The 24345-nt window shown below is 48.3% G+C and overlaps 1 protein-coding gene across 4 annotated transcripts in view; it reads right to left on the bottom strand.

The window, feature by feature from the left end:
• TIAM2 (TIAM Rac1 associated GEF 2) overlaps positions 1 to 24345 on the bottom strand; it is a 258811-nt gene that overhangs the window by 141869 nt on the left and 92597 nt on the right. For all 4 annotated transcript variants that reach the window (XM_062186961.1, XM_062186960.1, XM_062186964.1 and 1 more), the window contains exon 2: positions 12611 to 12708. The gene's annotated coding sequence lies outside the window, so the exon portion shown is untranslated. The remainder of the gene's footprint in view (positions 1 to 12610; positions 12709 to 24345) is intronic.

Genomic DNA, 24345 nt, shown 5'->3' with positions numbered 1-24345 from the left:
GAAAGGCAGAATAAGAGACAGAGAGAGAAATCTTCCACCCACTGGTTTACTCCCCAAATAGCCGCAATAGCCAGGCCTGGGCCACACTAAAGCCACGAGCCAGGAACTCCATCAGGGTCTCCCTGTGGGTGGCAGGGACCCAAGCACTCGGGTCACCATCTGCTGCCTCCCAGGTGATTAGTGGGAAGCTGGATCAGAAGCAGGGTAGCCAGGAAGCAAACTAAAACAACAACATGGGATACGTGTGTCCCCAAAAACAGCTTAACCTTCTGTGCCACACCTGCCCCTAATGCTTATTTTAAACATGCAATTAGACAAACATATGCAACAGACAAGATTCTTTTTTCATATCACTGACTAGATTCTAATATAGACAGGTAAGCTTTTGACCCTTTATCTGGATGGGAAAACATATCTCCGTACACAGCCAGATGGCTACAAACACACACACACACACACACACACCTTTTGCTATTTGTAGCTGATGAACACTTAAAGGTGGGCTTCCTAATCTCGACTGGTGAACAGTAAGAGCCATTACATGAAAGCATCAGTCTGATTCTTATAAAAATTAGTCTAACTGCCACAAAAATTTAGATGTGCACCCAGAGACAAGGAATACTTGGTGCTAGTGGAATAGGCCAGAAAACCTGCCCCATTCCAACCTTGCATTCCAGATAAAGACCCCAAACCGGATGTGACTGCACAAGGTCGCAGAGCTAGTCAGCCGTGCACAGCCGCACCACCCAAGCAACCACAGGCCTGGGCGGAAGGCAGCAGGTTGCCATGGAAGCCAAGTCCCATAACATAAAATGTTAATTTGATGTGTGTGTGTTTGAAAATTCTCTAAGTAAACACCGAAGTATGAATGTTCCTATTCCTTTAGACCTAACAATATCATTTCTACTACTTTAAAAAAAAAAAAAAAGGTAAAATAAAATCAGTCAGCATAAAAGAAAGCCTTCTATAAACCTTGAAACAGATGAAAGATTTCTTTAAACCAAGAGAGTAGGAGGTGGAATTATATCCCGAAGAAGGAGGAAATTTAAAGATAAAGGTTTCTGAGGGTGAGAAACCATACAGAAAGAATAGTAAATGCATGGAAATATTTGCATGTCCCCACTCTCTCCAAGCCTGGAGAATTTAAGACAATTTTGACCTGTTGATACAATTTATACATAGACCCCTTTACACCAGCCAGAACTGCCTGTAAAAACGAATTCTCTCCAACATTCCTCAGACATTTCCAGTGGGCTTGCATTGTCTGGTTCCATTTTTTATCATTGAGGTCACTCAAATAACTCTAGTCTTTGCATTTATGAAGTCACTAGGGTTTCCAACAATGCAAGGTCTTTTCAAGTTCTTTGGACTTAGCTCAACGACACTGAAACACACCCAGTGTAATTCTGCATCCTAAAATGACAGAACCCAGCATAGTTCCCAATCATAAAACTACACTTGACCTTCCTAATGCTTCATTCTGAGACACTGATATCACAGGACATATGCATGTGTGTTAAGAGTCATCGGAAATTAAATTCCCTTTGCAAACATCTCTGAGAAACATGTGCATTACTGCTTACGACGTATTCAATTCGGAAGCACACAATCCAAAATGACACGAAGGGTAATTGGGAGCAAACGTTGACAGAATTCGAGTGAGGGGTCTGCGAGTATTCATTGTACAATTCTTTTGACTTTCCATTATTACTGCAAATTTTCTGAATAGAACATTGTTCAGAAATTGCAGATATATACATACATCCCATAATAAATCGATTGGTGAAAACAGCATGTGTGCCTACTCAAGACTGAGCAAAAATGGCTGTTCACCTGATTGTAATCAAGGATGTGAACACCCTGCTCTGTGAGTCCATGCATGTGTGCGAAGGCATGCACACACAGGGTGCAGTGGGAGCCAGAGAACTGGAGATTGCATGTGATTGCATGGGGCGTCTGAATGGCTCTAAAATAAAAATACTTTGAGAGTCACCATCACACGACAAAATGGTTGTAATAAAAAGCAAGATGCAATTTAAATATTTTAGGCTGCAAAACCAGTAGGCCTGGGCTGTTGATCCATTTCTCAGTAACTTAAGATGCTTTCTGTATCCCATTTCCTTCCTGACAAATAAAATAGATTGATAATAATCGTGCCTATTACAAATAAAAGTATAAACAAATAGGTATGAATCTGTAGGCTGTAATAAGAATAACTGATGTTGAAAACACGATTTTAAAGTAATATGAGCTGTCAGAAATAAGCTTGGGGCTGGTGCTGTGGCATTGTAGGTAGAGCATCTGCCTCCAGGCCGGCATCCCATATGGATCAGCTGCTCCTCTTCCAGTCCAGCTCTATGCTATGGCCTGGGAAAGCAGTAGAAGATGGCCCAAGTGCTTGGGCCCCTGCACCCACATGGGAGACCCAGAAGAAGCTCCTGGTTTCAATCAGCCCAGCTCCAGCCATTGCGGTCATTTGGGGAATAACTCAGCGGATGAAAGGCCATTCTGCCTGCAACTCTGCCTCTCAAGCAAATAAATAGAATGGAAATGGGGAGAGGGGGGAGGGGAAGGGGGAAGGCAGAGGAAGGGAAAAAAAGGAAACAGAAATGGAAGCAAGGAAGGAAAGAAGCTCTCTGTGGCTCACTTGGCTAATCCTCCACCTGCGGTGCCGGCACACGGGTTCTAGTCCCAGTTAGGGTGCCAGATTCTGTCCCGGTTGCTCTTCTTGCATTCAAGCTCTCTGCTGTGGCCCGGGAAGGCAGTGGAGGATGGCCCAAGTGCTTGGGCCCTGCACCCGCATGGGAGACCAGGAGGAAGCACCTGGCTCCTGGATTCGGATCAGCGAGATGCGCCGGCCGCAGCGGCCACTGGAGGGTGAACCAATGGCAGAAAGGAAGACCTTTCTCTTTGTCTCTCTCTCTCTCTCACTATCCACTCTGCCTGTCAAAAAAAGAAAGAAAGAAAGAAAGAAACCCAACCCAAACCCACATTCCTCGTTGTCAAAGTCAATCACATAATGATACTGACAGAATATCCCACCACGCGTCATTTTGATTACTAAGCTACAGTCAATTCATGGTAAAAAATAAAATACAAATAATCAAGGCTAAAAATAGAAATTACCTTGGCAGGTATTATGGCACAACAGGCTTGGCCATCGCCTGGAGAACCCACATCCCGTATCAGAGGACCTGGCTTGAGTCCTGCCTGCACCACATTTCCCAACCAGCTTCCAGCTAATGCACTTGGGATGCAGCAGATAACGGTCTCCACGACCCACATAGGAGACCCAGATGGAGCTCCTGGCTCAGCCCCAACTGTTGCAAGCATTTGGAGAGTGAACCAGCAGATGATAGATCTCTCTCTCTCCCTTTCTGTCACTCTGCCTTTCAAATCAACAATAAAAACTATATATTCATATATAAATTATCTTTAAATAAGATATTCAAAAGTTAAAAACCTTTACTCAAACAGGATTCCATTAGGTTAAATAACCTTTTACGAGGGTAAACATCTACCCAGGAGTCGATCACACTCTGTGCAAAAGCCTCAGAAACAGCTCTTGTGCTGAGAGAAACTTCCTCACTCCTTTTGGGGAGCAGCATTTCAAATACCGTGAGCTGGAAGAACCCAGAACCTGAGACGTGGAGCTGCAAACCTTCCCTCGATTAATGTGTGAGTAGAAGCAAGCAAGACCCACAAAGTACCCACAGGGAGATCCATAGAAATACTATTTGCAGAGGTGATTTTTTTTTTCTCTCCATTTGGTCAAAAAGCCAACATCTAACAAGACAGGGATGCCCACTAGCCCAGCAATTGCAGCCAGGGTGCTTGGGACTGGCCGTCATGTCTGAAACTGGAGTGGTTTGACGGTTTGCCCCAACGTGTGATGCTGAAAATCCACGGGAATGCACAGGGCACGTGTGCAGTCTGTCTGTCATTCAATCAGCATCCGTGGGAGGCAATGCTCAGGGCTCAGGTACCTGGGTTCCTGCCCCCACATGGGAAACCTGGACTGAGCTCCTATCTCCTGGATTCAGCCTTGACCAGCCCTCACTGTGCAAACATTTGGGGCATGAACTAGCAGATGAGCGCTCACGCTCTCTCTCACTCTCGCTCTCCAATACAGAAAGTTGTTAAGTAAAATGAGCCACCCTACATGAGGCCACTGCCCATCACGCAAAACATCACCAAGTTGCTGCTAAAGTCCCCAGCCATCCCTCTGTGGCATTCTGCATCCCAGGCTGCCTGGGCTCCCGAAGATGCCTGCACAGCCCGCCGGCCACATCCTCAGTGTGAATCCAAGACAGCAGCACCCTGCGCAGGCACTGGCCATGGACTCCTGCCTCCTGCCCGGGGGGACCCTAGGGACAATGAGAGCCACACCGCAGAAGTCCCAGGAGTAGCTGCTGTGAACTCAGACCTCACAGCCACAAAATTACATGGTCCAAACTTTTGCTCTTTATAAACCTTCTCCTGAGATGAAGCCCACCCCACAGTGATTCCATGTGGGAAGAAAACAGAGCCCATTGCTCAATTTTAAAACTTAGTATAGGGGCCAGTGCTGTGGCACAGCTGGTAAAGCCGTCGCCTGCGGTGCCGGCATCCCATATGGGCGCTGGTTGAAGTCTGGCTGCTCCACTTCCAATCCAGCTCTCTGCTTTGGCCTGGGAAAGCAGCAGAAGATGGCCCAACTGCTTAGGCCTGTGCACCCATGTGGGAGACCTGGAAGAAGCTCCAGACTCCTGACTTTGGATTGGCCCAGCTCTAGCTGTTGTGGCCATTGAAGAGTGAACCAGCAAATGGAAGATCTCTCTCTATCTCTCTCTCTCTCTCTCTCTACCTACCTACCTACCTATCTGTAACTCTGCCTTTCAAATAAATAAATAAATCTTAAAAAAAAAAAAGTTAATATCTAGAGCCAGTGTTGTGGTGCAGCAGGTAAAGCCGCCACCTGCAGTGCTGGCATCCATATGGGTGCTGGTCTGCTCCACTTCTGATCCAGCTCCCTGCCAATGCAAAGCAGCCGAGGAAGGCCCAAGTGCATCCCCGTATCCACATGGAAGACCCAGAAGAAGCTCCTGGCTCCTGGTTTCCATCTGGCCCTGCCCCAGCTGTTGCAGCCATTTTGGACGTGAACCAGCAGATGGAAGATCTCTCTTGGTCTCTCCTTCTCATTTTGTAACTGATTTTCAAATATATAAATAAATCTTAAAAGACAATATCTAATAGGAGTTGACTCAGACAAATCCAGCCAAATCCTTAAAATAATAAACAAAAACCACCAGTGAACACAGCAAGAGGATAACTCTGATTCTGCTGCCCACACCACTGAGAGCAGGAAGGCTGGCCTCTTACATCTTCCCTAAAATTGTGCACCACTTGTGCGGGCCCTGGACTACACCATCACAGTCACTCGATCGTTGTGGATTTAATGAGAACAAAATACATTTTTAACTTTTTTTTTTTTTTGGACAGGCAGTGTGGACAGTAGAGGGAGACAGAGAGAAAGGTCTTCCTTTTTGCCATTGGTTCACCCTCCAATGGCCGCTGCGGCCAGCGCACCGCGCTGTTCCGATGGCAGGAGCCAGGTGCTTCTCCTGGTCTCCAATGGGGTGCAGGGCCCAAGAACTTGGGCCATCCTCCACTGCACTCCCTGGCCACAGCAGAGAGCTGGCCTGGAAGAGGGGCAACCGGGACAGAATCCAGAGCCCCGACCGGGACTAGAACCTGGTGTGCCGGCACCGCAAGGCGGAGGATTAGCCTACTGAGCCGCGGCGCCAGCTATAACTTTTTTTTTAAAAGGAAACTTGAGATGTCTTCAAAATCAACAGTCAATTTTAAGAAAATTCACAATTTAATACTAGCATACTGAGTATTGTTTTAGGGCCACAATAAATCTAATTTCTTTATTATAAGATTTTACTAAGTTTTTTTTTTTTCAAGAAAATCAAATATGCAAAAATAAGTTTTAATAGAGGCAATTATCAGCTAAATGAGAAACCAATGGCATAGTTATAAAGTCTGAGTGTTACATAACAGTAAACCACAGGGCCTAGCATTGTGGTGCAATGGGTTAAGCTGGCGTCCCAAACTGGAGTGCCAGGTTGAATCCTGGCTGTTCGACTTCCAAGACAGCTTCCTGTTAATGCCCCTGGGAAGGCAGCAGAAGACGGCCCAGGTACTTGGATCCCTGCACCCACATGGGGGACCTGGATAGAGCTCCAGGCTCCTGGTTTTAGCCCGACCCTGACCCAGCTGTTGCTATCATTTGGGGGAATGAACCAGCAGATGGAAGTGCTCTCTCTTGCTCTCTCTCTCCCTTCCTTCCTCCCTGTCACTCTATCTTTTAAATAATCAATAAATCCTTGAAAAAAAGTCACAATATTTTAACCAATTACTTTTGTGTAAGTGATATAAAAATATACATCTAAAATTAATTCTTCATAAAAGTTTCCTTTAAAATGACTTGTTTCTTTCTTATAATTTTTATTTATTTTCATTTAGACAATGAAAGGCAAGGAGGAGATGGAGAGAGATCTCCTATCCACTGGTTCACTTCCCAAACATCTACAACAGCTAGGCCTAGGCCAGGCTGAAGCCAGGAGCCCAGAGCCCCAGAGAGGTCTCCCACAGCGGGTGGCAAGGATCTACCTGCTCAGCCTACCACCTGCCGCCTTCCAGGGTTCACACTGACAGGAAACTGGACTCAGGAGCAGAGCTAGGTCTCGAACCCAGGCACTCCGATATGGGATGAGGGCATCCCAGGCAGTATCTAACTGCTGTGCCAAATGCTGGCCCCAAAAGTGATTTTTTTTCTATAGCCATTATACCCAAATTAAATATACTTTTTCAATTAACAATGATGATATATAAATCCTAAATTCTGAAATTAAATAGCATGCTTTATAATAGATAACAGTCATATTTTTAAGTAGATGACAAAATCAGTATTTAAAATCTTGCTGGGGCCAGCACTGTGGCATAGCGGGTAAAGCCACCGCCCGCAGTGCCGGCATCCCATATGGGCACTAGTTCGAATCCTGACTGCTCCTTTTCCGATCCAGCTCTCTGCTATGGCCTGGGAAAGCAGTAGAAGATGGCCCAAGTCCTTGGGCCCCTGCACTGTCATGGAGACCCAGAGGAAGCTCCTGGCTCCTGGCTTCAGATCGGCACAGCTCCTGCCATTATGGCCAATTGGAGAGTGAACCAGCAGATGAAGACTCACTCTCTCTCTCTCTCTCTCTCTGCCTCTCCTCTCTCTGTGTAACTCTGGTGTAACTCTTTCAAATAAATAAATAAATCTTATATAAAAATATATAAAATCTTCCTGCTGAAAAGAAACCTACAAAATGAGTTTCATCTACGGTAAAAAGAAATGTTCAGTTAAAATCGTCATTTGAGAAATATGCTTGTCAAATCCAACTTGTAAACATTAGCCACCGTTCACAACATTTTTGAAGGGTGGTATTGGAACATTTAGAAGAGCACAAATAATCTGCCCAGATCAAAATGCAATTAAAGTGTTCTATTCAGTCTCTCCGTCAACTCAGTATTTTCCTTTTAAGGACTGAAGGGAACCCATTTAGGCTGAAAGGTTCCTAATAAGTTTAATTCAGAGTAATTGAATCTGAGTGTCTGAAAAAAACCAGAAAGGTCATCTACCCAGCCCAATCCTCTTCTAAATGGAGACCCTCCTCCAGCATCCTGAATACACGAGGGATGGCAAGGTCACAGCTCTGTTAGAGGGCGCACTCCGTGGAGACATTACCAGTCCCCGGGACTTTAAACCAGTCCTTCTAAAAGTTCCACTAATGACTTTTAGTCTTCCCAGCATTACCAACACACAACCTCCTCCTCTCGTACGCCCACCCGGCCTGCAAACAACTAGAGACCAACAGAGACCTCGGCTCCTCCTCGTTCCCCTGCAGTCCAGCTTCTCCTTCCCTCCCAGTCTGTCTCCGGGAGGGAGGGTGAGAATTACTCTCGGAAAACAACATAAACAAGGCCAAATGCGTGTTCTCTACAAATCAGAATTCGCACAGAACAGAGCCCTCTCCTGCCTACAGGCCCCTTCTGTTGGGCCTGTTCAATCTAGGGAGGGTTGGGGCCCACTGGAGCGGACAGAATCCACACACTTCCAGAGCCCACTCGCGTGTGCGAGTTACACACTGTTCCCACTTCAGCAGCCAGGAACCCGCCACGCAACCATCCTGTACACCGTGAAGGCGTGAAGGAGAGGAACCGCGTCGGGCCTGAAGACAGAGGGAGAATTTCACTGTGTAGATTGGGGGTCAGATTCGGATACCTTCAGGACCGAGTGAGGTAGGGTGAGCATGCATCGTGTAACACACAGGCGTCGCTTGTTGGCCAATGAGACAGGCACGTGTATTCTCCAGCATGCACACACGTGCACACACACACACACACACTCTTCAGTTTTCCTTGAAATCTGAAACTCTGTGGAAATATTATTAGTTACTCCACATACCACTATGGAGACATTGATAAAAACAATTTTTTCCATTTTCTCCTAATTCTACTAGAAAAACAGCAACCGGCACTTGGTGTTGGGAAGACTTCGTGGAGCGGTGGCAAACTGCCCACAATTGACCCAATCCAAAAGTGAGCACCTCAGTCCCCAAAGGCCCAATAGCATACGTTCTCCCTGACCTGTGATAACTAACAGAGAACCTAAAAGGTAACCTGTAGAAGTGAAATGGACACTTGGAGAAGCAATGACTTTGAACAGCCCTTCTCTCAACTGTTGACAAACAGGTTTTTTTCCCCAAACTATTTGTTGAATTCTTAACACAGAGTTAATCACATGTGTATAAAGTTAACTGAAACTACATCTTAGTAAAAAATAAGAAAGGGAATAGGAGAGGGAGAAAGTAGAGGGTTGGGAGAGTGGGTGGGAGGTTGGGTATGGTGGGAAGAATTACTATGTTCCTAAAGCTGTGATTATGAAATGTATGAAGTTTGTATTCCTTAAATAAAAGGTTTCTGGGGGAAAAAACGAAAACAAAGTTAGCACCTGTACAGCTCCAACTATCTGCTGCCCCCCTGAGAATGCAGAACCAATGTTTCTAGATGAAATGTATTTTTCAAGAAACACTGAAAGCCCTGCATTTATATAAAATTTTCAGTTTTTAAGTGTAGGCAACTGATTTAAATTTCCTTAACACACTCCTCAGGGACATATTTTTTTCCCACTCAAACCTAGGTCATCCACAGCCCAAAACCAGCAGAAGCTCATTAGTTTGCAAGTTCTGATACAAACAACACACACCCAGGAACATTTTCAATTAAAAAGCATTTTAAAACAAAACCCTCAGCAGTGCCAACACCCAGACTTCCACAGTTAACTCCTCTCTCTAGGGGCAGGCACCTCCCACTGCTAACTTGGCCATGGCAACCAGGTGCACAGGCCTGATTTTGGAGAGGGGCCATTTATACATAAGCAGCACCATCAAGACCACAGAGCCATACCATCACCTCGTGGTGCATGGTGCAAGCCTCTCTCCGGGAGCTCCGCACCTGCAGCCAACCACCAGCCTGCAGACGCCACCTCCAGCCCGAGACGCTCGCTGCTGCACAGGGTCACCCACCCACTTTTCTGACAGCTTCCTAAGGAAGTCCTTCTTCTCATGAAACCCAAAGTGGCCTCCCCTACTGCCCCAGAGGCAGATCGAGCATCGTCCTCATCCTCACACACACATCCCCACCAAGTTTCCCGTTTGCTGAAACTAAACATTCCATCGCCTCCATCTTTATTGATAGGACTCCCTCACACACATCCCCAGCCTTGATCAGCCTCCCTGGACATCCGTGGGCATCTGAGGGCTAGAGGAAGGGAAGGAGGATGTGCAGGTTACTCAGCGCCAAAGGCTGCCAGTGGGCCGGGGGCCGGCGTGTGGCCCGTACCTTGTTTCATCCCACAGAGCTCATCTTTGATTTGTATGATTATCGTTGTTTTCCAGATGAGGAAACAAAGGCCAAGTGAAATTAAGTAATTTGTTAAAGCTCACAAAACCAGTATAACTGAAAAATTTAAACCAAGTCTCCTGATGCCAATGAGTATCAGTGTTGTTATTCATACAGAAAATGGTATCTTTGGGCCGGCACTGTGGCGTAGCAGGTAAAGCAGCCACCTGCAGTGCCAGCATCCCATATGTGCGCCAGTTCAAGTCCCCACTGCTCCATTTCCAATCCAGCTCTCTGCTATGGCCTGGGAACGCAGTGGAAGATGGCCCAAGTCCTTGGGCCCCTGCACCCACGTGGCAGACCCAGAGGAAGCTCCTGGCTTTGGATCAGCTCAGCTCCATTCATTGCGGCCATTTGAGGAGTGAGCCAGTGGATGGAAGACCTCTCTCTCTCTATTTCTCTCTGCCTCTGCCTCTCCATGTAACTCTGCTATGGCCTGGGAGTGCAGTGGAGGATGGCCCAAGTGCTTGGGCCCTGCACCCCATGGGAGACCAGGAGAAGCACCTGGCTCCTGGCTTCGGATCAGTGCGGTGCGCCGGCTGCAGCAGCCATTGGAGGGCGAACCAATGGCAAAAAGGAAGACCTTTCTCTCTGTCTCTCTCTCTCATTGTCTGTAACTCTACCTGTCAAATAAATAAATAAAATCTTTAAAAAAAATATGCCAAATACAGAAATACATGTAACACATATATTACTACACTTAATCACAGTCATTGCGTGAGGAAAATACTCTGATAATCCCCATTTTACCAAAGGAAAAATTGAGGCACCAAGAGATTAAATAACCTACTCACAGTCACCCAGTCAAGAAACACCAGAAGCAGGATTGACAAAAAACTCAGCCAGTCTAACTAGAATAAATCTAGACTTCAGGCTTTTCAAGGAAGCGTAATTCAGTAGTGGTTTGTTTTGTCTTTATCTGAGGCAGAAATAGAGATAGAAAGATCTCTCCCATCTGCTAGTTCATTCCCTTAACCCCTGCATCAGCCAGGGCTGGGCCACGCTAGAACCCGGAGCCAGGAATTCAGTCCAGGCTTCCCATGTAGGTGGCAGAGACCCAACAACTTGGGCTCCCACTGCTGCCTCCCAGGGTTTGCATTAGCAGGAAGCTAGGACGGGAAGTGGAGCCACTACTGGAACCCAGGACTCCAATGTGGGAAGCCAGTGTCCCAGGTAGCATCATAACCACTAGGCCAAATGCCTAATTCTCAGAGATTCTGGGCTTCATTCAAGTGTGTGTTAAACACCACAAGGCTAATTAGACACTCCTTCTGATGATTTCTGTGCAGATGATACAAAAGGATCAGTTAACACAAACAAAAACTATATTTGCAAATGAACCCAGAAATGTTAGACAACCTCCTATTTACAAATGCTAAACTCAACGACTGTGAGGAACAACTCATGCTCTAAGGAACACAACTAAATAGACAAACTGTTCAAAATCTCCAGAGAGAGCAAACTTCCTACCCTATGACACTCAGCAGTTTACCCAAGAAGCCTCATCGGACTGTAAAACTCATGCATTTAGTTGAAAAGCATCTGCTGTGTACCAGGTGTGACTGTGGCCTTGGAGACAGGTGATGAATGAGAGAAAGGTCAAGGGTACCTCTCCTCTGGAACTTCCGAGGCCAGGATGGCCATGATGGAGAGCGAGCCGGTACCAGGTGAGAAAGGGAGCAGCCCTCTGCAGAGGTGAGGTGGCACCAGCAGCTGGCAGACTTTCGAACGGACCTCGGGATGAGACCCAGTGGGCACAAAGCTATGCACCCAGGAGAGGGGGCCAGTTGTTGCTGGGCAAGCTTGCATTCAGGTACATGTGCTTCAGCAAACGCCTGCACACCCCACAGACTCTGCGGGCTCCCGGGTCGCACCTGCAAGTGTGACAAACACTGCCGGGCGCTGTGCAGCCTCCCTGTGTGAAGACCTCACCTGAACCCCGCACAGCTGTCAGTCAGCACCTTGGCCTGATGGTCGTCGCTGGAACCCACTTTTGGCTCCGTGGTTGCTCCACATCCGGGTCTCCTGAGTTCACCTGACCTTACAACCCCAACTGGAAATCACGCACGATAGGACTTCAAAGAGCTCACGGAAAGTGAAATTAAAGTTATTTGGTGCAAATTTTTTTTTTTTAAATTCATGCATATAGGTCTTCAGAAAGCTCATGGAAAATGCATACTAGGAAAAACTATAAACGAATTTTAAAAAATCTTTGCACCAAACTAAACTTATCTTCTAATTCCATTTTCCAAGAAGCTTTGAAGTCCCCTTGTCGTCTGCACTGGTCCTGAAGCAGGCGGTCCTAGTGTGTGTGCTCATGACACCCACAGAGATGCAAACGAAGGCTTCTCCACCTAAGGCCCCAGAGAGGACCGGCATCAGAGCATCCCATGTTGAGTGGCTCATCCAGCAGAGCAAACCAAGTGCCTGTGCCACAGCCTGCACAGGCCCGGAGCCCTGCACCTGCAGGGACCTCAGCAGCCGGCACCTGAGAAGTCCATTCCGCTTGCCCCATTCAGACCCACATACAAAGAGCTGTTAACAGAGCTACGGGGCACTGAGTCAGTTAAGCAAAGAAACGGACTGACACACACTGTTGAAGTCTCTGAGATACACTTACCCATGGAGGCAGTGTGGACGACACTCAGTGTAACCTCTCATTCACCCACAATCAGCTGGCGGAGGAGGCTGCTCTGTCATCCATGCGCACACACGACCCTAGCAAAAGGAAGCAAAATCACAGGTAGTGAGCAGCAGGCTTTCAAAATTAAAGCTGCTATAATTAAGCTATAATTAAAGCTGAACCTCTGAGCTTGTCACAAAAAGGGAGACTAAAAGAACAATCAGAGGAATAAGGATCTTCCCACTTTTTTTTTTTTTTTTAAACAGACAGTGAGAGAGAGAGACAGAGAGAAAGGTCTTCCTTTTCCGTTGGTTCACCCCCCAAATGGCCACCACGGCTGGCGCACTGCGCCGATCTGAAGCCAGGAGCCAGGTGCTTCTCCTGGTCTCCCATGTGGGTGCAGGGCCCAAGGACCTGAGCCATCCTCCACTGCACTCCCGGGCCACAGCAGAGAGCTGGACTGGAAGAGCAGCAACCAGGACAGAACCGGCGCCCCAACCAGTACTAGAGCCCGGGGTACTGGCGCCGCAGGTGGAGGATTAGCCAAGTGAGCCGCAGCACCACCCAATCTTCCCATATTCTAATGAGAGAAGTAGATTTCCTGCTTCAGCCCGTAACTTACATGGCTAAGCCATCTGGCAGGCAGACGGATGGATGGATGGAGAGGGGAGAAAGGGAGAAAAGAGAGAGAAAAACAAACAGATGTAGATATATAACAGACACAGGTGATAGAAAAGAGAGAGACAGAGCAAGGTTACTGTGACCAAGCCGCTGCTCCAGGTGTTGGAAACAGATCAGTAAATAAGAAAGTACCAGATCTCTTGAGCTTCATTTCAATGGGGAGAAGCAGTCAAAACAAACAGGTAAACAAGACAGCTCTCCCAGAGGGAGACACGCGGTGCAGCCTCACAACCAGGGCTGAGACAGCGAGTGCCAAGCAGCTATCTCACAGCGAAGGCGGCGCAGATGTACACTAAGTTGGGGAATGATCCCCCAGGCATAGGGACAAGCATAGAGCCCAGTGAGACCCGGCCCGTCCTGAACAGCCCTCGGGGACTGTGTGGCACAGTCCAAAGGCAAGTGGGCTGAGGCCAAGGCCAGGGCTGCCACAGTGGCGAGCCAGCAGGTGTCGGGGTCCTCTCATTTCCTGGAGAATAAGGTCCTGTGCCTGCATTTGACGAGCTTCCCACCAGTCTATTAACACTTGTCAACATCCTCCTTTCTTTTTCCCATTCTTTAGGATGCAGGGGCCATCCTCCTGGGCTGCACATGGAAGAGGTGCCAAGTGCAGCCCCCACCGCCTCTGCTTGCACCCGGCCTGGTCATCACGATTAGCCCAGCTGGGCTCCGAGGCCACGGGCATTCGGGGGCCAGGAGAGCTGGCTTCAGCTTCAGCGGAGGTGGGCAGGAGCCAGGGTTGCAGCAGGGTCCAGTGCTGCCCTCGCATCCTTCCAGTTCCTTTGGGCCTCACCTGACGCCATGTTCAAGGATGCCATGGAAGGGGTGCCCTACCCCAGGCACCCGGTGGGGGCCACTAGCCAGAGCCTCTGCAGCGGAGCCCCGTGGATGGTCACTGTGGCTGGGTGCCTTATTCCCCTGGGGAATGGGGCGCCCAGCCCTCCAGCACGTGGGCCCCCAGAGCACCACAGGCCAGGACAAGAGACCCTGCAGGCATGAATGTATCATACAGTTTTTAATTCTATTTTAAAGATTTTTTTTAATGCTGCATTTTAAGCAAAAACAAGAAACAAAGAAAGAAAATGTAGGGGGCCAGTGTTGTGCATAGCAGGTTAAGTCGCAGCCTATGACATCATTATCCCATACTGGAGCACCAATTCTCATCCTGGTTGTTCCAGTTCTGATCCAGCTCTCTGCTAACGTGCCTGGGAAGGCAGCACTTTGGTCCCTGGCCCCAACGTGGGAAACCTGGATGGGTGCTCTGGGCTCCTGGTTTTAGCCTGGCACAGCCCCAAGCCACTGTAGCCATTTTCAAAGTGAACCATGGAAGATGGAGCTTTCCTTCAAATAAATAAAATAAATCACTTTTTTTAAAATTTTTTTTAATTTTTATTTATTTTTTGACAGGCTGAGTGGATAGTGAGAGAGAGAGACAGAGAGAAAGGTCTTCCTTTTGCCGTTGGTTCACCCTCCAATGGCCGCTGCGGCCGGCGCATCGCACTGATCCGAAGCCAGGAGCCAGGTGCTTCTCCTGGTCTCCCATGGGTGTGCAGGGCCCAAGCACTTGGGCCATCCTCCACTGCCTTCCCGGGCCATTGCAGAGAGCTGGCCTGGAAGAGGGGCAACTGGGATAGAATCCGGCGCCCCAACCGGGACTAGAACCCCGTGTGCCGGCGCCGCAAGGCGGAGGATTAGCCTGTTGAGCCACGGCGCCGGCCTAATAAATCACTTTTTAAAATATAAAATAACTGTTTCCAGAAAGTGAGATGTGTCTTTCTCTAAAGCATTACCTCCCCTCTGAGATGTGCAAAAGAAACAAGGTGAGTAGCCCTTGTCTGAAGGCATTGGACCAGAAGTATTTCAGATTGTGGAGTTTTAAAGATTCTGGAAAATTTGCACAATCTTTACTATTAAGCATCCCCTAATCTGAAAATCCAAACTCGAACTTTTTGAGCACCGGTATGGTGCTTTTTTGGACTGGGCTGCTCCACCTGCACTCCACTGCAGCAACACTGAGGTGCTGTGGGGTCCCAGTCCTCGACAAAGACCACAGACTCCGGAGCCAGGGCACTAACACTGCGGCCCAAACCCCAGCTTCCCCACAACCACCTGCGTGAGCTCAGTCACTATTTGGGTTGGACAAGCCTCGGTTTCTTCAACTGTACAACAGAAATACCACCTGCCATTGCAGGGCCATTCTAAGTACTTAATGGGATAAAGCAGTAAAGTACTTAACAAAGTGGCTGAGACACGTGCCATGTTATGCGGCAATCGATCAGCACCGGGCTCTCGTTGCGATAAGCTGCTGCTAGGAAAGGTCTGAGGACCACAGTGACTCACGCTGCAGAACTCACCTGTAGAACGAGGCAGGGTAGACCTGACTTTCACTTGTAGGATTGCAGACTATCAGAGCTGGAGCAGACCTTTTTCTTTTTAAAAGATTGTTTACTTGAAAGACAGAGTTACAGAGAGGGAGAGAGGAAAAGAGAGAGAGAGAGAACTGATCGATCTTCTGGCTGCTGATTCCCTCTCCAAATGGCCACAATGGCTGGGCATTCGAGTCTCCCACTTGGGTGCAAGGGCCCAGAGACTCGGGCCACCTTCCTCTGCCTTCCTGGACACATCGGCAGGGAGCTGGATTGGAAATGGCATGGCCAGGATCCCAACCTGCGCTCATACGGGATGCCAGCATCACATGACAAACCCAGGGCACCACGATGCCAGCCCTGGGGTGGCAGTCCAAGGACCACTACCTGTGACACAGGCATCTCATATGGGTGCTGGTTCAAGTCCCTGGCCACTCCACTGTCAATCAAGCTCCCTGATAATGCACTGGGAAAGTAGCAGAAGATGGCCTGAATGCTTGGGCCCCTGCCACCCATGTGGGGTACCCGGATGAAGCTCCTGGCTATGGCGTGGCCCAGCCTTAGCCATTGTGGCCGTTTAGGGAGTGAACCAGCAGACAGAAGGTTTCCAACTCTGCCTCTCAAATAAATAAATAAATCTTTAAATAAACAAACTCAGCCCAAGTCCCTTACACTGTATGTGAGAATTTAAAGCTCCAAGAGGTAGCATGATTTACCAGAGAGAAATCATTCATTCAGAGAAACTTTTTAGAAAACTTACATATTTGGTGAAGAATGCTGGTTTTATAGAATAAATTGCATAGTAATAAAAATTCTTAATTCCCATTAACCCAATATGGATAAAAATGAAAGTTTTTAAATGGTAACAAATCTGAATCAAGTGTCACTGGGTTCTATCTAAATACATCCTGGTGACAATGATTTTTTTTTTTTTTTTTTTTTTTGGACAGGCAGAGTGGATAGTGAGAGAGAGAGACAAAGGTCTTCCTTTTTGCCGTTGGTTCACCCTCCAATGACCGCTGCGGCCGGCGCATCACACTGATCCGAAGCCAGGAGCCAGGTGCTTCTCCTGGTCTCCCATGGGGTTCAGGGCCCAAGCACTTGGGCCATCCTCCACTGCACTCCCGGGCCATAGCAGAGAGCTGGCCTGGAGGAGGGGCAACCGGGACAGAATCCAGTGCCCTGACCGGGACTAGAACCCGGTGTGCCGGTGCCGCAAGGCAGAGGATTAGCCTGTTAAGCCACGGTGCCGGCCCGACAATGATTTTTAAAACCAAAAATTGGCATATTTTACTGATGGCCAGATGGTTAATTACTAACCAAAAACTGTAAGTTACAAAATCTGCCATATTTGAATATTTGCAATGCTAGTAATACGGCATCTCAAGCATCTGTCATGAGCTATAGCTTCCACACATTCATTCCAAACACCTTGCTACTCCAGGAACTGACAGGGTTGTGTGTTTTTGTTTTTTTTTTTTTTTTCTGTGCCATGCATATACTACTCCACGCTGGGAATGCCTCCTTGGAGAACTCCTAATTAACCCTCAAAACCCAGCTCATGTCTCACCTCTTCCGTGAAGCCTTCCCTGATTACTTCCTCCTCCAACAATCTCAAGGTCGCCCTCCCCTCTCTCATTTCCCAACTCCATCTTCTACAGGCATCTGTCTTGTTATTTCTTTTTCATTTGTCTGTTTGCTCTGGGAGGGAGGGGCTCATCTCTCTCTGTTTTCCTGCCATCTGGTTCAGCTCCTTCCACAAGGGTGCTTCATAAACGGGTTCATGAGAAAAACCGATTCATCAAAGCGCTCACACAACACAATTCAGATCAGGTAAAACCGAAGGGGAAGCTGCGGCTCAACCACTCCTCATTCTGGCTGGAGATGAACTCAGGCAGGAGGGGAGTATCCAAGCTCGGTGCACACCGACGTCCACCTGGCTCGTCACGCAGATGGAGAAGGTGAGGCCCAGAAAAGACCCCAGAGTGGGAAACAGCGGGGGCATGGAAGCAGCTGCCAAGGTGCCCTTCATGGGTCCCCGTGTCCTTGTCACTGCCTCGTCCACTCTCACATACCACGGAACCACCTGCACAAAGTGTCATCTAAGTGGATTGGACGGCAGCCCCTCTTCCACACACATGTGCAGCCCAGGTGTAGCAATGGGGTAGGGACAATAGCTCACACCCACAGCAGGATCTAACCGGGCCCCTCCAATGTTTAGCTGAGACCCCAGGTAGTCTTGATAAACCAAATCTGTAGTGAAAACTCCCACTTTGCTTTTAGTTAAAAGCTACAAAGAGTGTGTGTGTGTCTATCACAGCAGGTGCGAATCAACACGTCACTCACGCACTTATCAGCCTGAGAACCAGCCAGTCCTGGAGCCCCCCTGACGTCACTCTAATTTAACAGGAATGCCTTTCACCTTTTGGGATTTTCAAGCGCTCAGGATTCTGCCCCTCCCCCAAAGAGCTGGATTTGGACTTTCAGCTGTATTACAAAAGGGGGGGGGGGGGAGTGCATGGTGAGGGGAGGCCACACCGGAAATGCTGTGACACCGGGCAATCTAGAAGCAGGCTATGAAGGCCAGGAGTGAGTCCACAGGCACCAGGGTGGACAGAGCTTTCACCACGGGCACAGGCACTGGGGTGTGGGTAAGACGCTGCAGGGGGTGACCACATTCCACATCAGGTGTCTGGGCTCTCCAGCTGTTTGCTAACGTGCACCTGCAAGGCAGCAGGACTTGGGCCCCCGCCACCCACCTGGGAGACACAGATTGAGTTCCTGCTCCTGGTTTCTGTCCGGCCCAGCCCTCGGCTGCTGTGTTCATTTGGGGAGTGAAACACCGCATGGGAGGTCTGCCTTTCAGGTAAAATGAAAATTTTAAAATGAAATAAAACTTTCACTGCCATCAACCCCATGCATATGCCTCAACAAGGACAACAGGGGGTCCTGGGAGGAGAGGCCCTCAAAGCCTGCACCCCCCACCTGACTCAGCCAGAAGGGATTTCTCACACTGTGGAGCACTGAGCCTGATTAGAAAGTTAAGTGAAAGTATTTATTGCAAAAACTAGAAGGGGGGAAAAAAGAGGGAGGGAGCGAAGTATCGTTATTAGAATTTTATCTATGAAACTATGAAATACACGAAACCTGTTCTTAATAAACTTTGTGGGGCCGGCGCTGTGGTGCAGTAAGTTAATCCTCTGCCTGCAGTGCTGGCATCCCATATGGGTGCCAGTTCTAGTCCCAGTTGCTCCTCTTCCAATCCAGCTCTCTGCCATGGCCTGGGATAGCAGTGGAGGATGACCCAAGTGCTTGGGCCCTGCATCTGTGTGGGAGACCAGAAGAAGCTCCTGGCTCCTGGCTTCGGATCGGCGCAGCTCCGGCCGTGGCGGTCATTTGGGGAGTGAACCAATGGAAGGAAGACCTTTCTCTCTGTCTCTCCCTCTCATTGTCTTTAACTCTACCTCTCAAATAAATAAATAAAATCTTAAAAAAATAAACTTTGTAATAATTTGTTTTTGGACAGGCAGAGTGGACAGTGAGAGAGAGAGAGAGACAGAAAGGTCTTCCTTTGCCGTTGGTTCACCCTCCAATGGCTGCCGCGGCCGGCGCATCACACTGATCCGAAGCCAGGAGCCAGGTGCTTCTCCTGGTCTCCCATGGGGTGCAGGGCCCAAGCACTTGGGCCATCCTCCACTGCACTCCTGGGCCACAGCAGAGAGCTGGCCTGGAAGAGGGGCAACCGGGACAGAATCCAGTGCCCCGACTGGGACTAGAACCCAGTGTGCCGGCGCCGCAAGGCAGAGGATTAGCCTATTGAGCCACGGCACCAGCCTGTAATAATTTTTTAAAAAGCTTTGTAAAACTATGTTTGAAGAATTCACTTTTAGTGAAAAAAAAAAAAACCATGAAAAAAATCCTCAGTGTTATTCATTTCCCCACAGTTCAAGGCTTTGTGTCGGCCAGTGGTTCAAACTGAGGCTTAAGATCCTTTGAAAGAACTCCTATCAAACCAGTGATGCCCCAGACAGATCTTTTCAGCTTCTACATTTGTTTTCTCTGAATACTTAAAGTCAAACACCGCAAATCTGTAAAATGCAATGAAAGAAGATACATATAAAAATTTAAAGAGCAAAAAAAAAAAAAAAAAAAGGTATTTCTGAGAAACTTCTCTCGCAAATGTACACCATCTTCACACGACACCCTCTTTGTAGTGCCCATCCCCCTGCATTTACAAATGCTGTGGAGTTTCTGGGTTGACTTCAGCCTTGTTATCAAGTTGGCAGCTTATCAACTCTGGTATAGCAACACACTGGGCTTCAGTGTCCCAGGCCTGGGAGTGAGAAACCGGACTCCAGTCTCCATTAACCCCTCGTATGACCCAGGTTGGTAGAATCCCCCTTCACAGGGGGATTATTTATGAGCTCAGTCTCTCGGGCCCCTGGAGACTTCAGAGACACAATGGCCCAGCCACTCTGTGTCTCCTACTGCGAGGCAGTAGGCAGGGCTACGTCTCCACGTGCTGAATGCCTGCACCAGCCCCAGCACCCTCTCCCCGTACAAGCGGCCAAGGAAATGGGACACTGCCCACAACAAAGGAGAACTCAGGGCGCCCAGCAGACTCCATGCTGTTGGGGGGGCTGCCATTCATGACAAAGGGATGCTGATTAGACTGCAAACAGCAAGCTCCAGTCAAGCCCGAACAGCAGACTGCACACGGCACAGAACGCATTGCTTACTCTGCACCAACTTACAGCAAGGCCCTTGCTACCTACACAGTGGCTCACGTGGAACACCAAAAAGAATCAATGAACAGCTCGGGGCAGAACAAGCTGGACCCACTGGGGTCATTGTGTCCGCTAAGGCCAGCGGCCCCATCAGCCAGTTTGGTTTTTGTTTAGCAAAGTCATCACAGAATTCCCACAAGGGTTTGCATATCCAGTGGCAAAACTGAACCAAACAAACGTTAGCACATTAGCACTGCGCTGCCTATGTATGGGGCTATTAATAAATTAATTCAGTTCAATTCAAAAGGTATTGAATGTCTAGTCTGTTCCAGGTGCTGTGCTACGTGTTGCGAATACAATGGTGACCAAGAGTTGGAGGTCTTGAGCAGCCTGTAACGAGCCATCAGTCACAGCACATGGAGGTGAGGATTATGGTCCAGGGGGAAAGATGCTGTGCAAGTGGCCCCTAGCCCAGACTTTAAGGAAACCCAAATAGGAGAATACCAGGGCCAAGTGTTGTGGCACAGTAGATTCAGCTGCTGCTTGGGACATTAGCGACGCTTATCAGAGTGCCTGGGATAAAGTCCTGCCTCTGCTTCCGATCCAGCTTCCTACAAATGCCCCTAGGAGGCAGCAGGTGATGGCTCAAGCACGTGGCTTCTGCCACTCACGTGGACGTCCGGATGGAGTTCCTGGCTCCTGACTTCAGCCTGGCCCCCATTCATCAGACAGCCCTCTATTTGTCAGTCAAAGTGCCCACCTTCCCATGATGCATCTGTTGCAGCCAGGACCTGAGCACAAAGGAGCTAAAAGGAGACAGAAGATGAGAGAGCACTCTTCCCACCTTGGACCTCACTTAGAAGAACTGCCCGCCATCTTGGTGCTCAGACGGAGCCCTGCCCTCGTCGTCTCAGAACTTACCAGCCATGGTACCATCTTTGGTTTTTCTTTTCTTCCTAGTTTACGGGCAATTCTCTGGCCTACTCACATTGTGCATTTCTCTATGTCAAGTGGCCCACACTGCTATGTGAACGTGTTCATCCCCCACTGCCAAATAAACTCTGTTTCTGATTGCACATGACACCAGTCTTTGCTTAGTATTTCAATCTCTGTGGGAGACAAGAACCCGGATTAAAAATTAATAATTCCCATCACTGTGACGGCATCGAAGAAAGGATGACTGAGGCAGAGCACTGCTTATCAAAAAGGAAAGGAAAGGCAGCAAAGACACTTCCCCGAGTCTATGTGGAGGCGAGACAAACCGATGTTGTGCTGAGAACGGCCAGAGACTCTCCTGGCTGAGTCACAAGGAGAAACACTGAAACACAAAACAGCACCAAACATTCAAACTCCATCTGACACAGTCAGTAGCAACAGCCATTCGTGATCAAACTAGAGGAAGGTGATCTGGATCCAACTCAAAAGGAGAAAAGCACAAAACATCAAGGAAAACATCAACCTCTGGCAAATTTACAAATTGAAGGAAGGTTTGAAGGTGTGCGGAATCCGTTTTCAACGCGGGAAAGGCAGGTACTGCACACCTTCAATGAGACCAGGCCACGGTCAAGACAGATGGCCGAGGGTGCCCCATCCAGGCCTGGAGGGAGAGCCGCTCCGAGGGCAGGAGCGCAGGCAGTGGAGGAGGATGTGTCAGGCTTGCCAGCTGACCCAGCCTCGAGGAACACGTCCCATGTGGCCCTGAAGCCCCACAGAAGGGCAGCAGGAATAAGAGCAGAGACCAACACCTGTCAGAGGCAGGTCAAAGCATGGATCCTGATGAAGCAAGAAACGGATCGGGACACGCAATGCCCCTCGGCTCCAGGCTATCCCTTGAGCCTTAGTCATTAGGCACCCATCTGGAAAGCAGAACTCAGAAACCAGCAACCCAGAAGCCCTTTCGCAGAGGCACGAGACCACTGTCATTAGTCAATGATGAGCACTACCCGTAAGGTCATCGGTAACGTCAAAAGTGGCCTGGGAACGCCTCAGTGTATTTGCCAAATAGGAAGTGCTCGTCCCTAAGAGAGCTGCAGCACGTGGATCCACAGGGCAGCGAGGAGCTAAGAGCAAGCTCAGGTCTGCCACCCGCCAGTGCCTGCCTCTGGGTCACTGAGAGGCCACCCTACAACTCACGGCGCTAAGGACCGCGGTGAGAACAAAATGAGACAAATCTGAACTACTTGACATAAGGCCCAGAACAAGCTGACGAGCGTTACGTCACAAACGTGAGCTCTCTCCTCCTGTCCTGTTTTCTGTAAGCCTTGCCATGAAACCGGGCTTCCTTTACACTAATAAAAACTCTGAATTATTTTTAACAAGTGCATGGCTAGCGAGATGACTCAGTAATACCAAGGCCAGGACTCAATGTCTGTTACTAACAAATAGGGCAAAATATTTTTTAAAAAATATTTCTCTAGGAACTGAGGAGGTAAGTAAATTGTAAGTGAGAGTAGGTAGGGAACTTGTAAGTGAAAGGGAAATTGTAATTAAGAAACCTGCAAAATTAGAGATTGCTGTGCTTCATTACCTACAATAATATTCTAGAAAATATTTTCATAACATTCTAAAGTCAACAGTAATTAAATTAATTATGGCATGTAGGCCTTCTTCCACCCCAGGCAAGCATGGGAGCCTTCCAAAGAAGCAAGTTATTGTTGATTCTTTTCTGAGCTTAGCATACGAGTAGGCCTTGGGGCCAGCATTGTGGTGCAGCCGGTTAATCCTCCACTTGTAACACAGGCACCCTGTATTGGAGTGTAAGTTTGAGTCGTGGCTGCTGGGCTTCCAATCCAGCAGCATGAAGATGGTCCAAGTGCTTGGGCCCATGCAACTCACGTGGGAGACCCGGATGGCGTTCCAGGTTTCTGACTTCAGCATGGCCCTCCCCCAGCCGTTCTGGCCATTTGTGAAGTGAACCAGTAGATAGAGGATATCTCTCTCCCTGCCTTTCAAATAAATCAATGTTTTAAGATTTCTTTTTATTATTTATTTGAAAGGCAGAGTTAGAGAGAGAGAAGAGGAGAGAGAGAGAGAGAGAGTGAGAGAGAGAGAGAGAGGTCTTCCATCAACAGATCTCTTCCCAAATGTCCAGGAGCTTCATCTGGGTCTCCCATGTGAGTGCAGGGGCCCAAGCAATTGGCCCATCCTCCACTGCTTTCCCAAGCACATTAGCAGGGAGCTGGGTCGGAAGTGGAATAGCTAGGACTAGAACCTGTGCCCATATGGAACACCAGCATCACAAACAGCAACTTTACCCACTACACCACAACGCTGGCCCCATCAAATACATAAATCCTTAAAAAAGTCCACACCACCACTTACCACCAAATGACAAGTACTAACTCCAAACCATTTGTACCTCCCTAAGCAAACAGTCACAGAAACTCTATGCAAAGCATTTCAGACTTTTCATTGGAATCACTTCAAAGGGAAATCACCAATACATTTCCTATACACACTTTATAACTTGTTATTTTATGTGCATCAATGACTAAAACCTCAACTAGAAGATGGCCAGGGGAAAAAGAAAGGACAATGACCATAAAGTTCACCGATTTCTAGTTCATAAAACACATTACAGGAGAGCAGAGCAGGGACAGCACTTGAACTGGAATGTCAGGGCCCCAGGTGAACGCTCCACCCCTTCCACTTCTTAACACTCCCCCAGGAAACCCCACCCTAGTACCTCACACCCCAACCCAGTCAAGAATGATGCTCACCTTAGACTGGTTCAGCTTACAAGTTTTCAACTTTCCCATGGTGTAAAGTGGACCCATACTACCATTCTGTTCACAGTAGTCAATAAATTATATGAGATATTCAACACTTTATTCTAAAGCAGGCTTTGTGCTGCATGATTTTGTCCAACTGCAGGCTGTTGTGAGCGTCCTGAGCACGCTGAAGGCATGCAAAGTTAAGCTAGGACGTGTGGCAGGCCATGTGTATCAAATGCATGTTCCCC

The sequence above is a fragment of the Lepus europaeus genome, chromosome 3 (assembly GCF_033115175.1).
Source record: "Lepus europaeus isolate LE1 chromosome 3, mLepTim1.pri, whole genome shotgun sequence".
Lineage (NCBI taxonomy): Eukaryota > Metazoa > Chordata > Mammalia > Lagomorpha > Leporidae > Lepus > Lepus europaeus.
The sequence above is the reverse complement of the archived record's forward strand: the minus strand, read 5'-3'. Positions and strand labels throughout refer to the sequence as shown.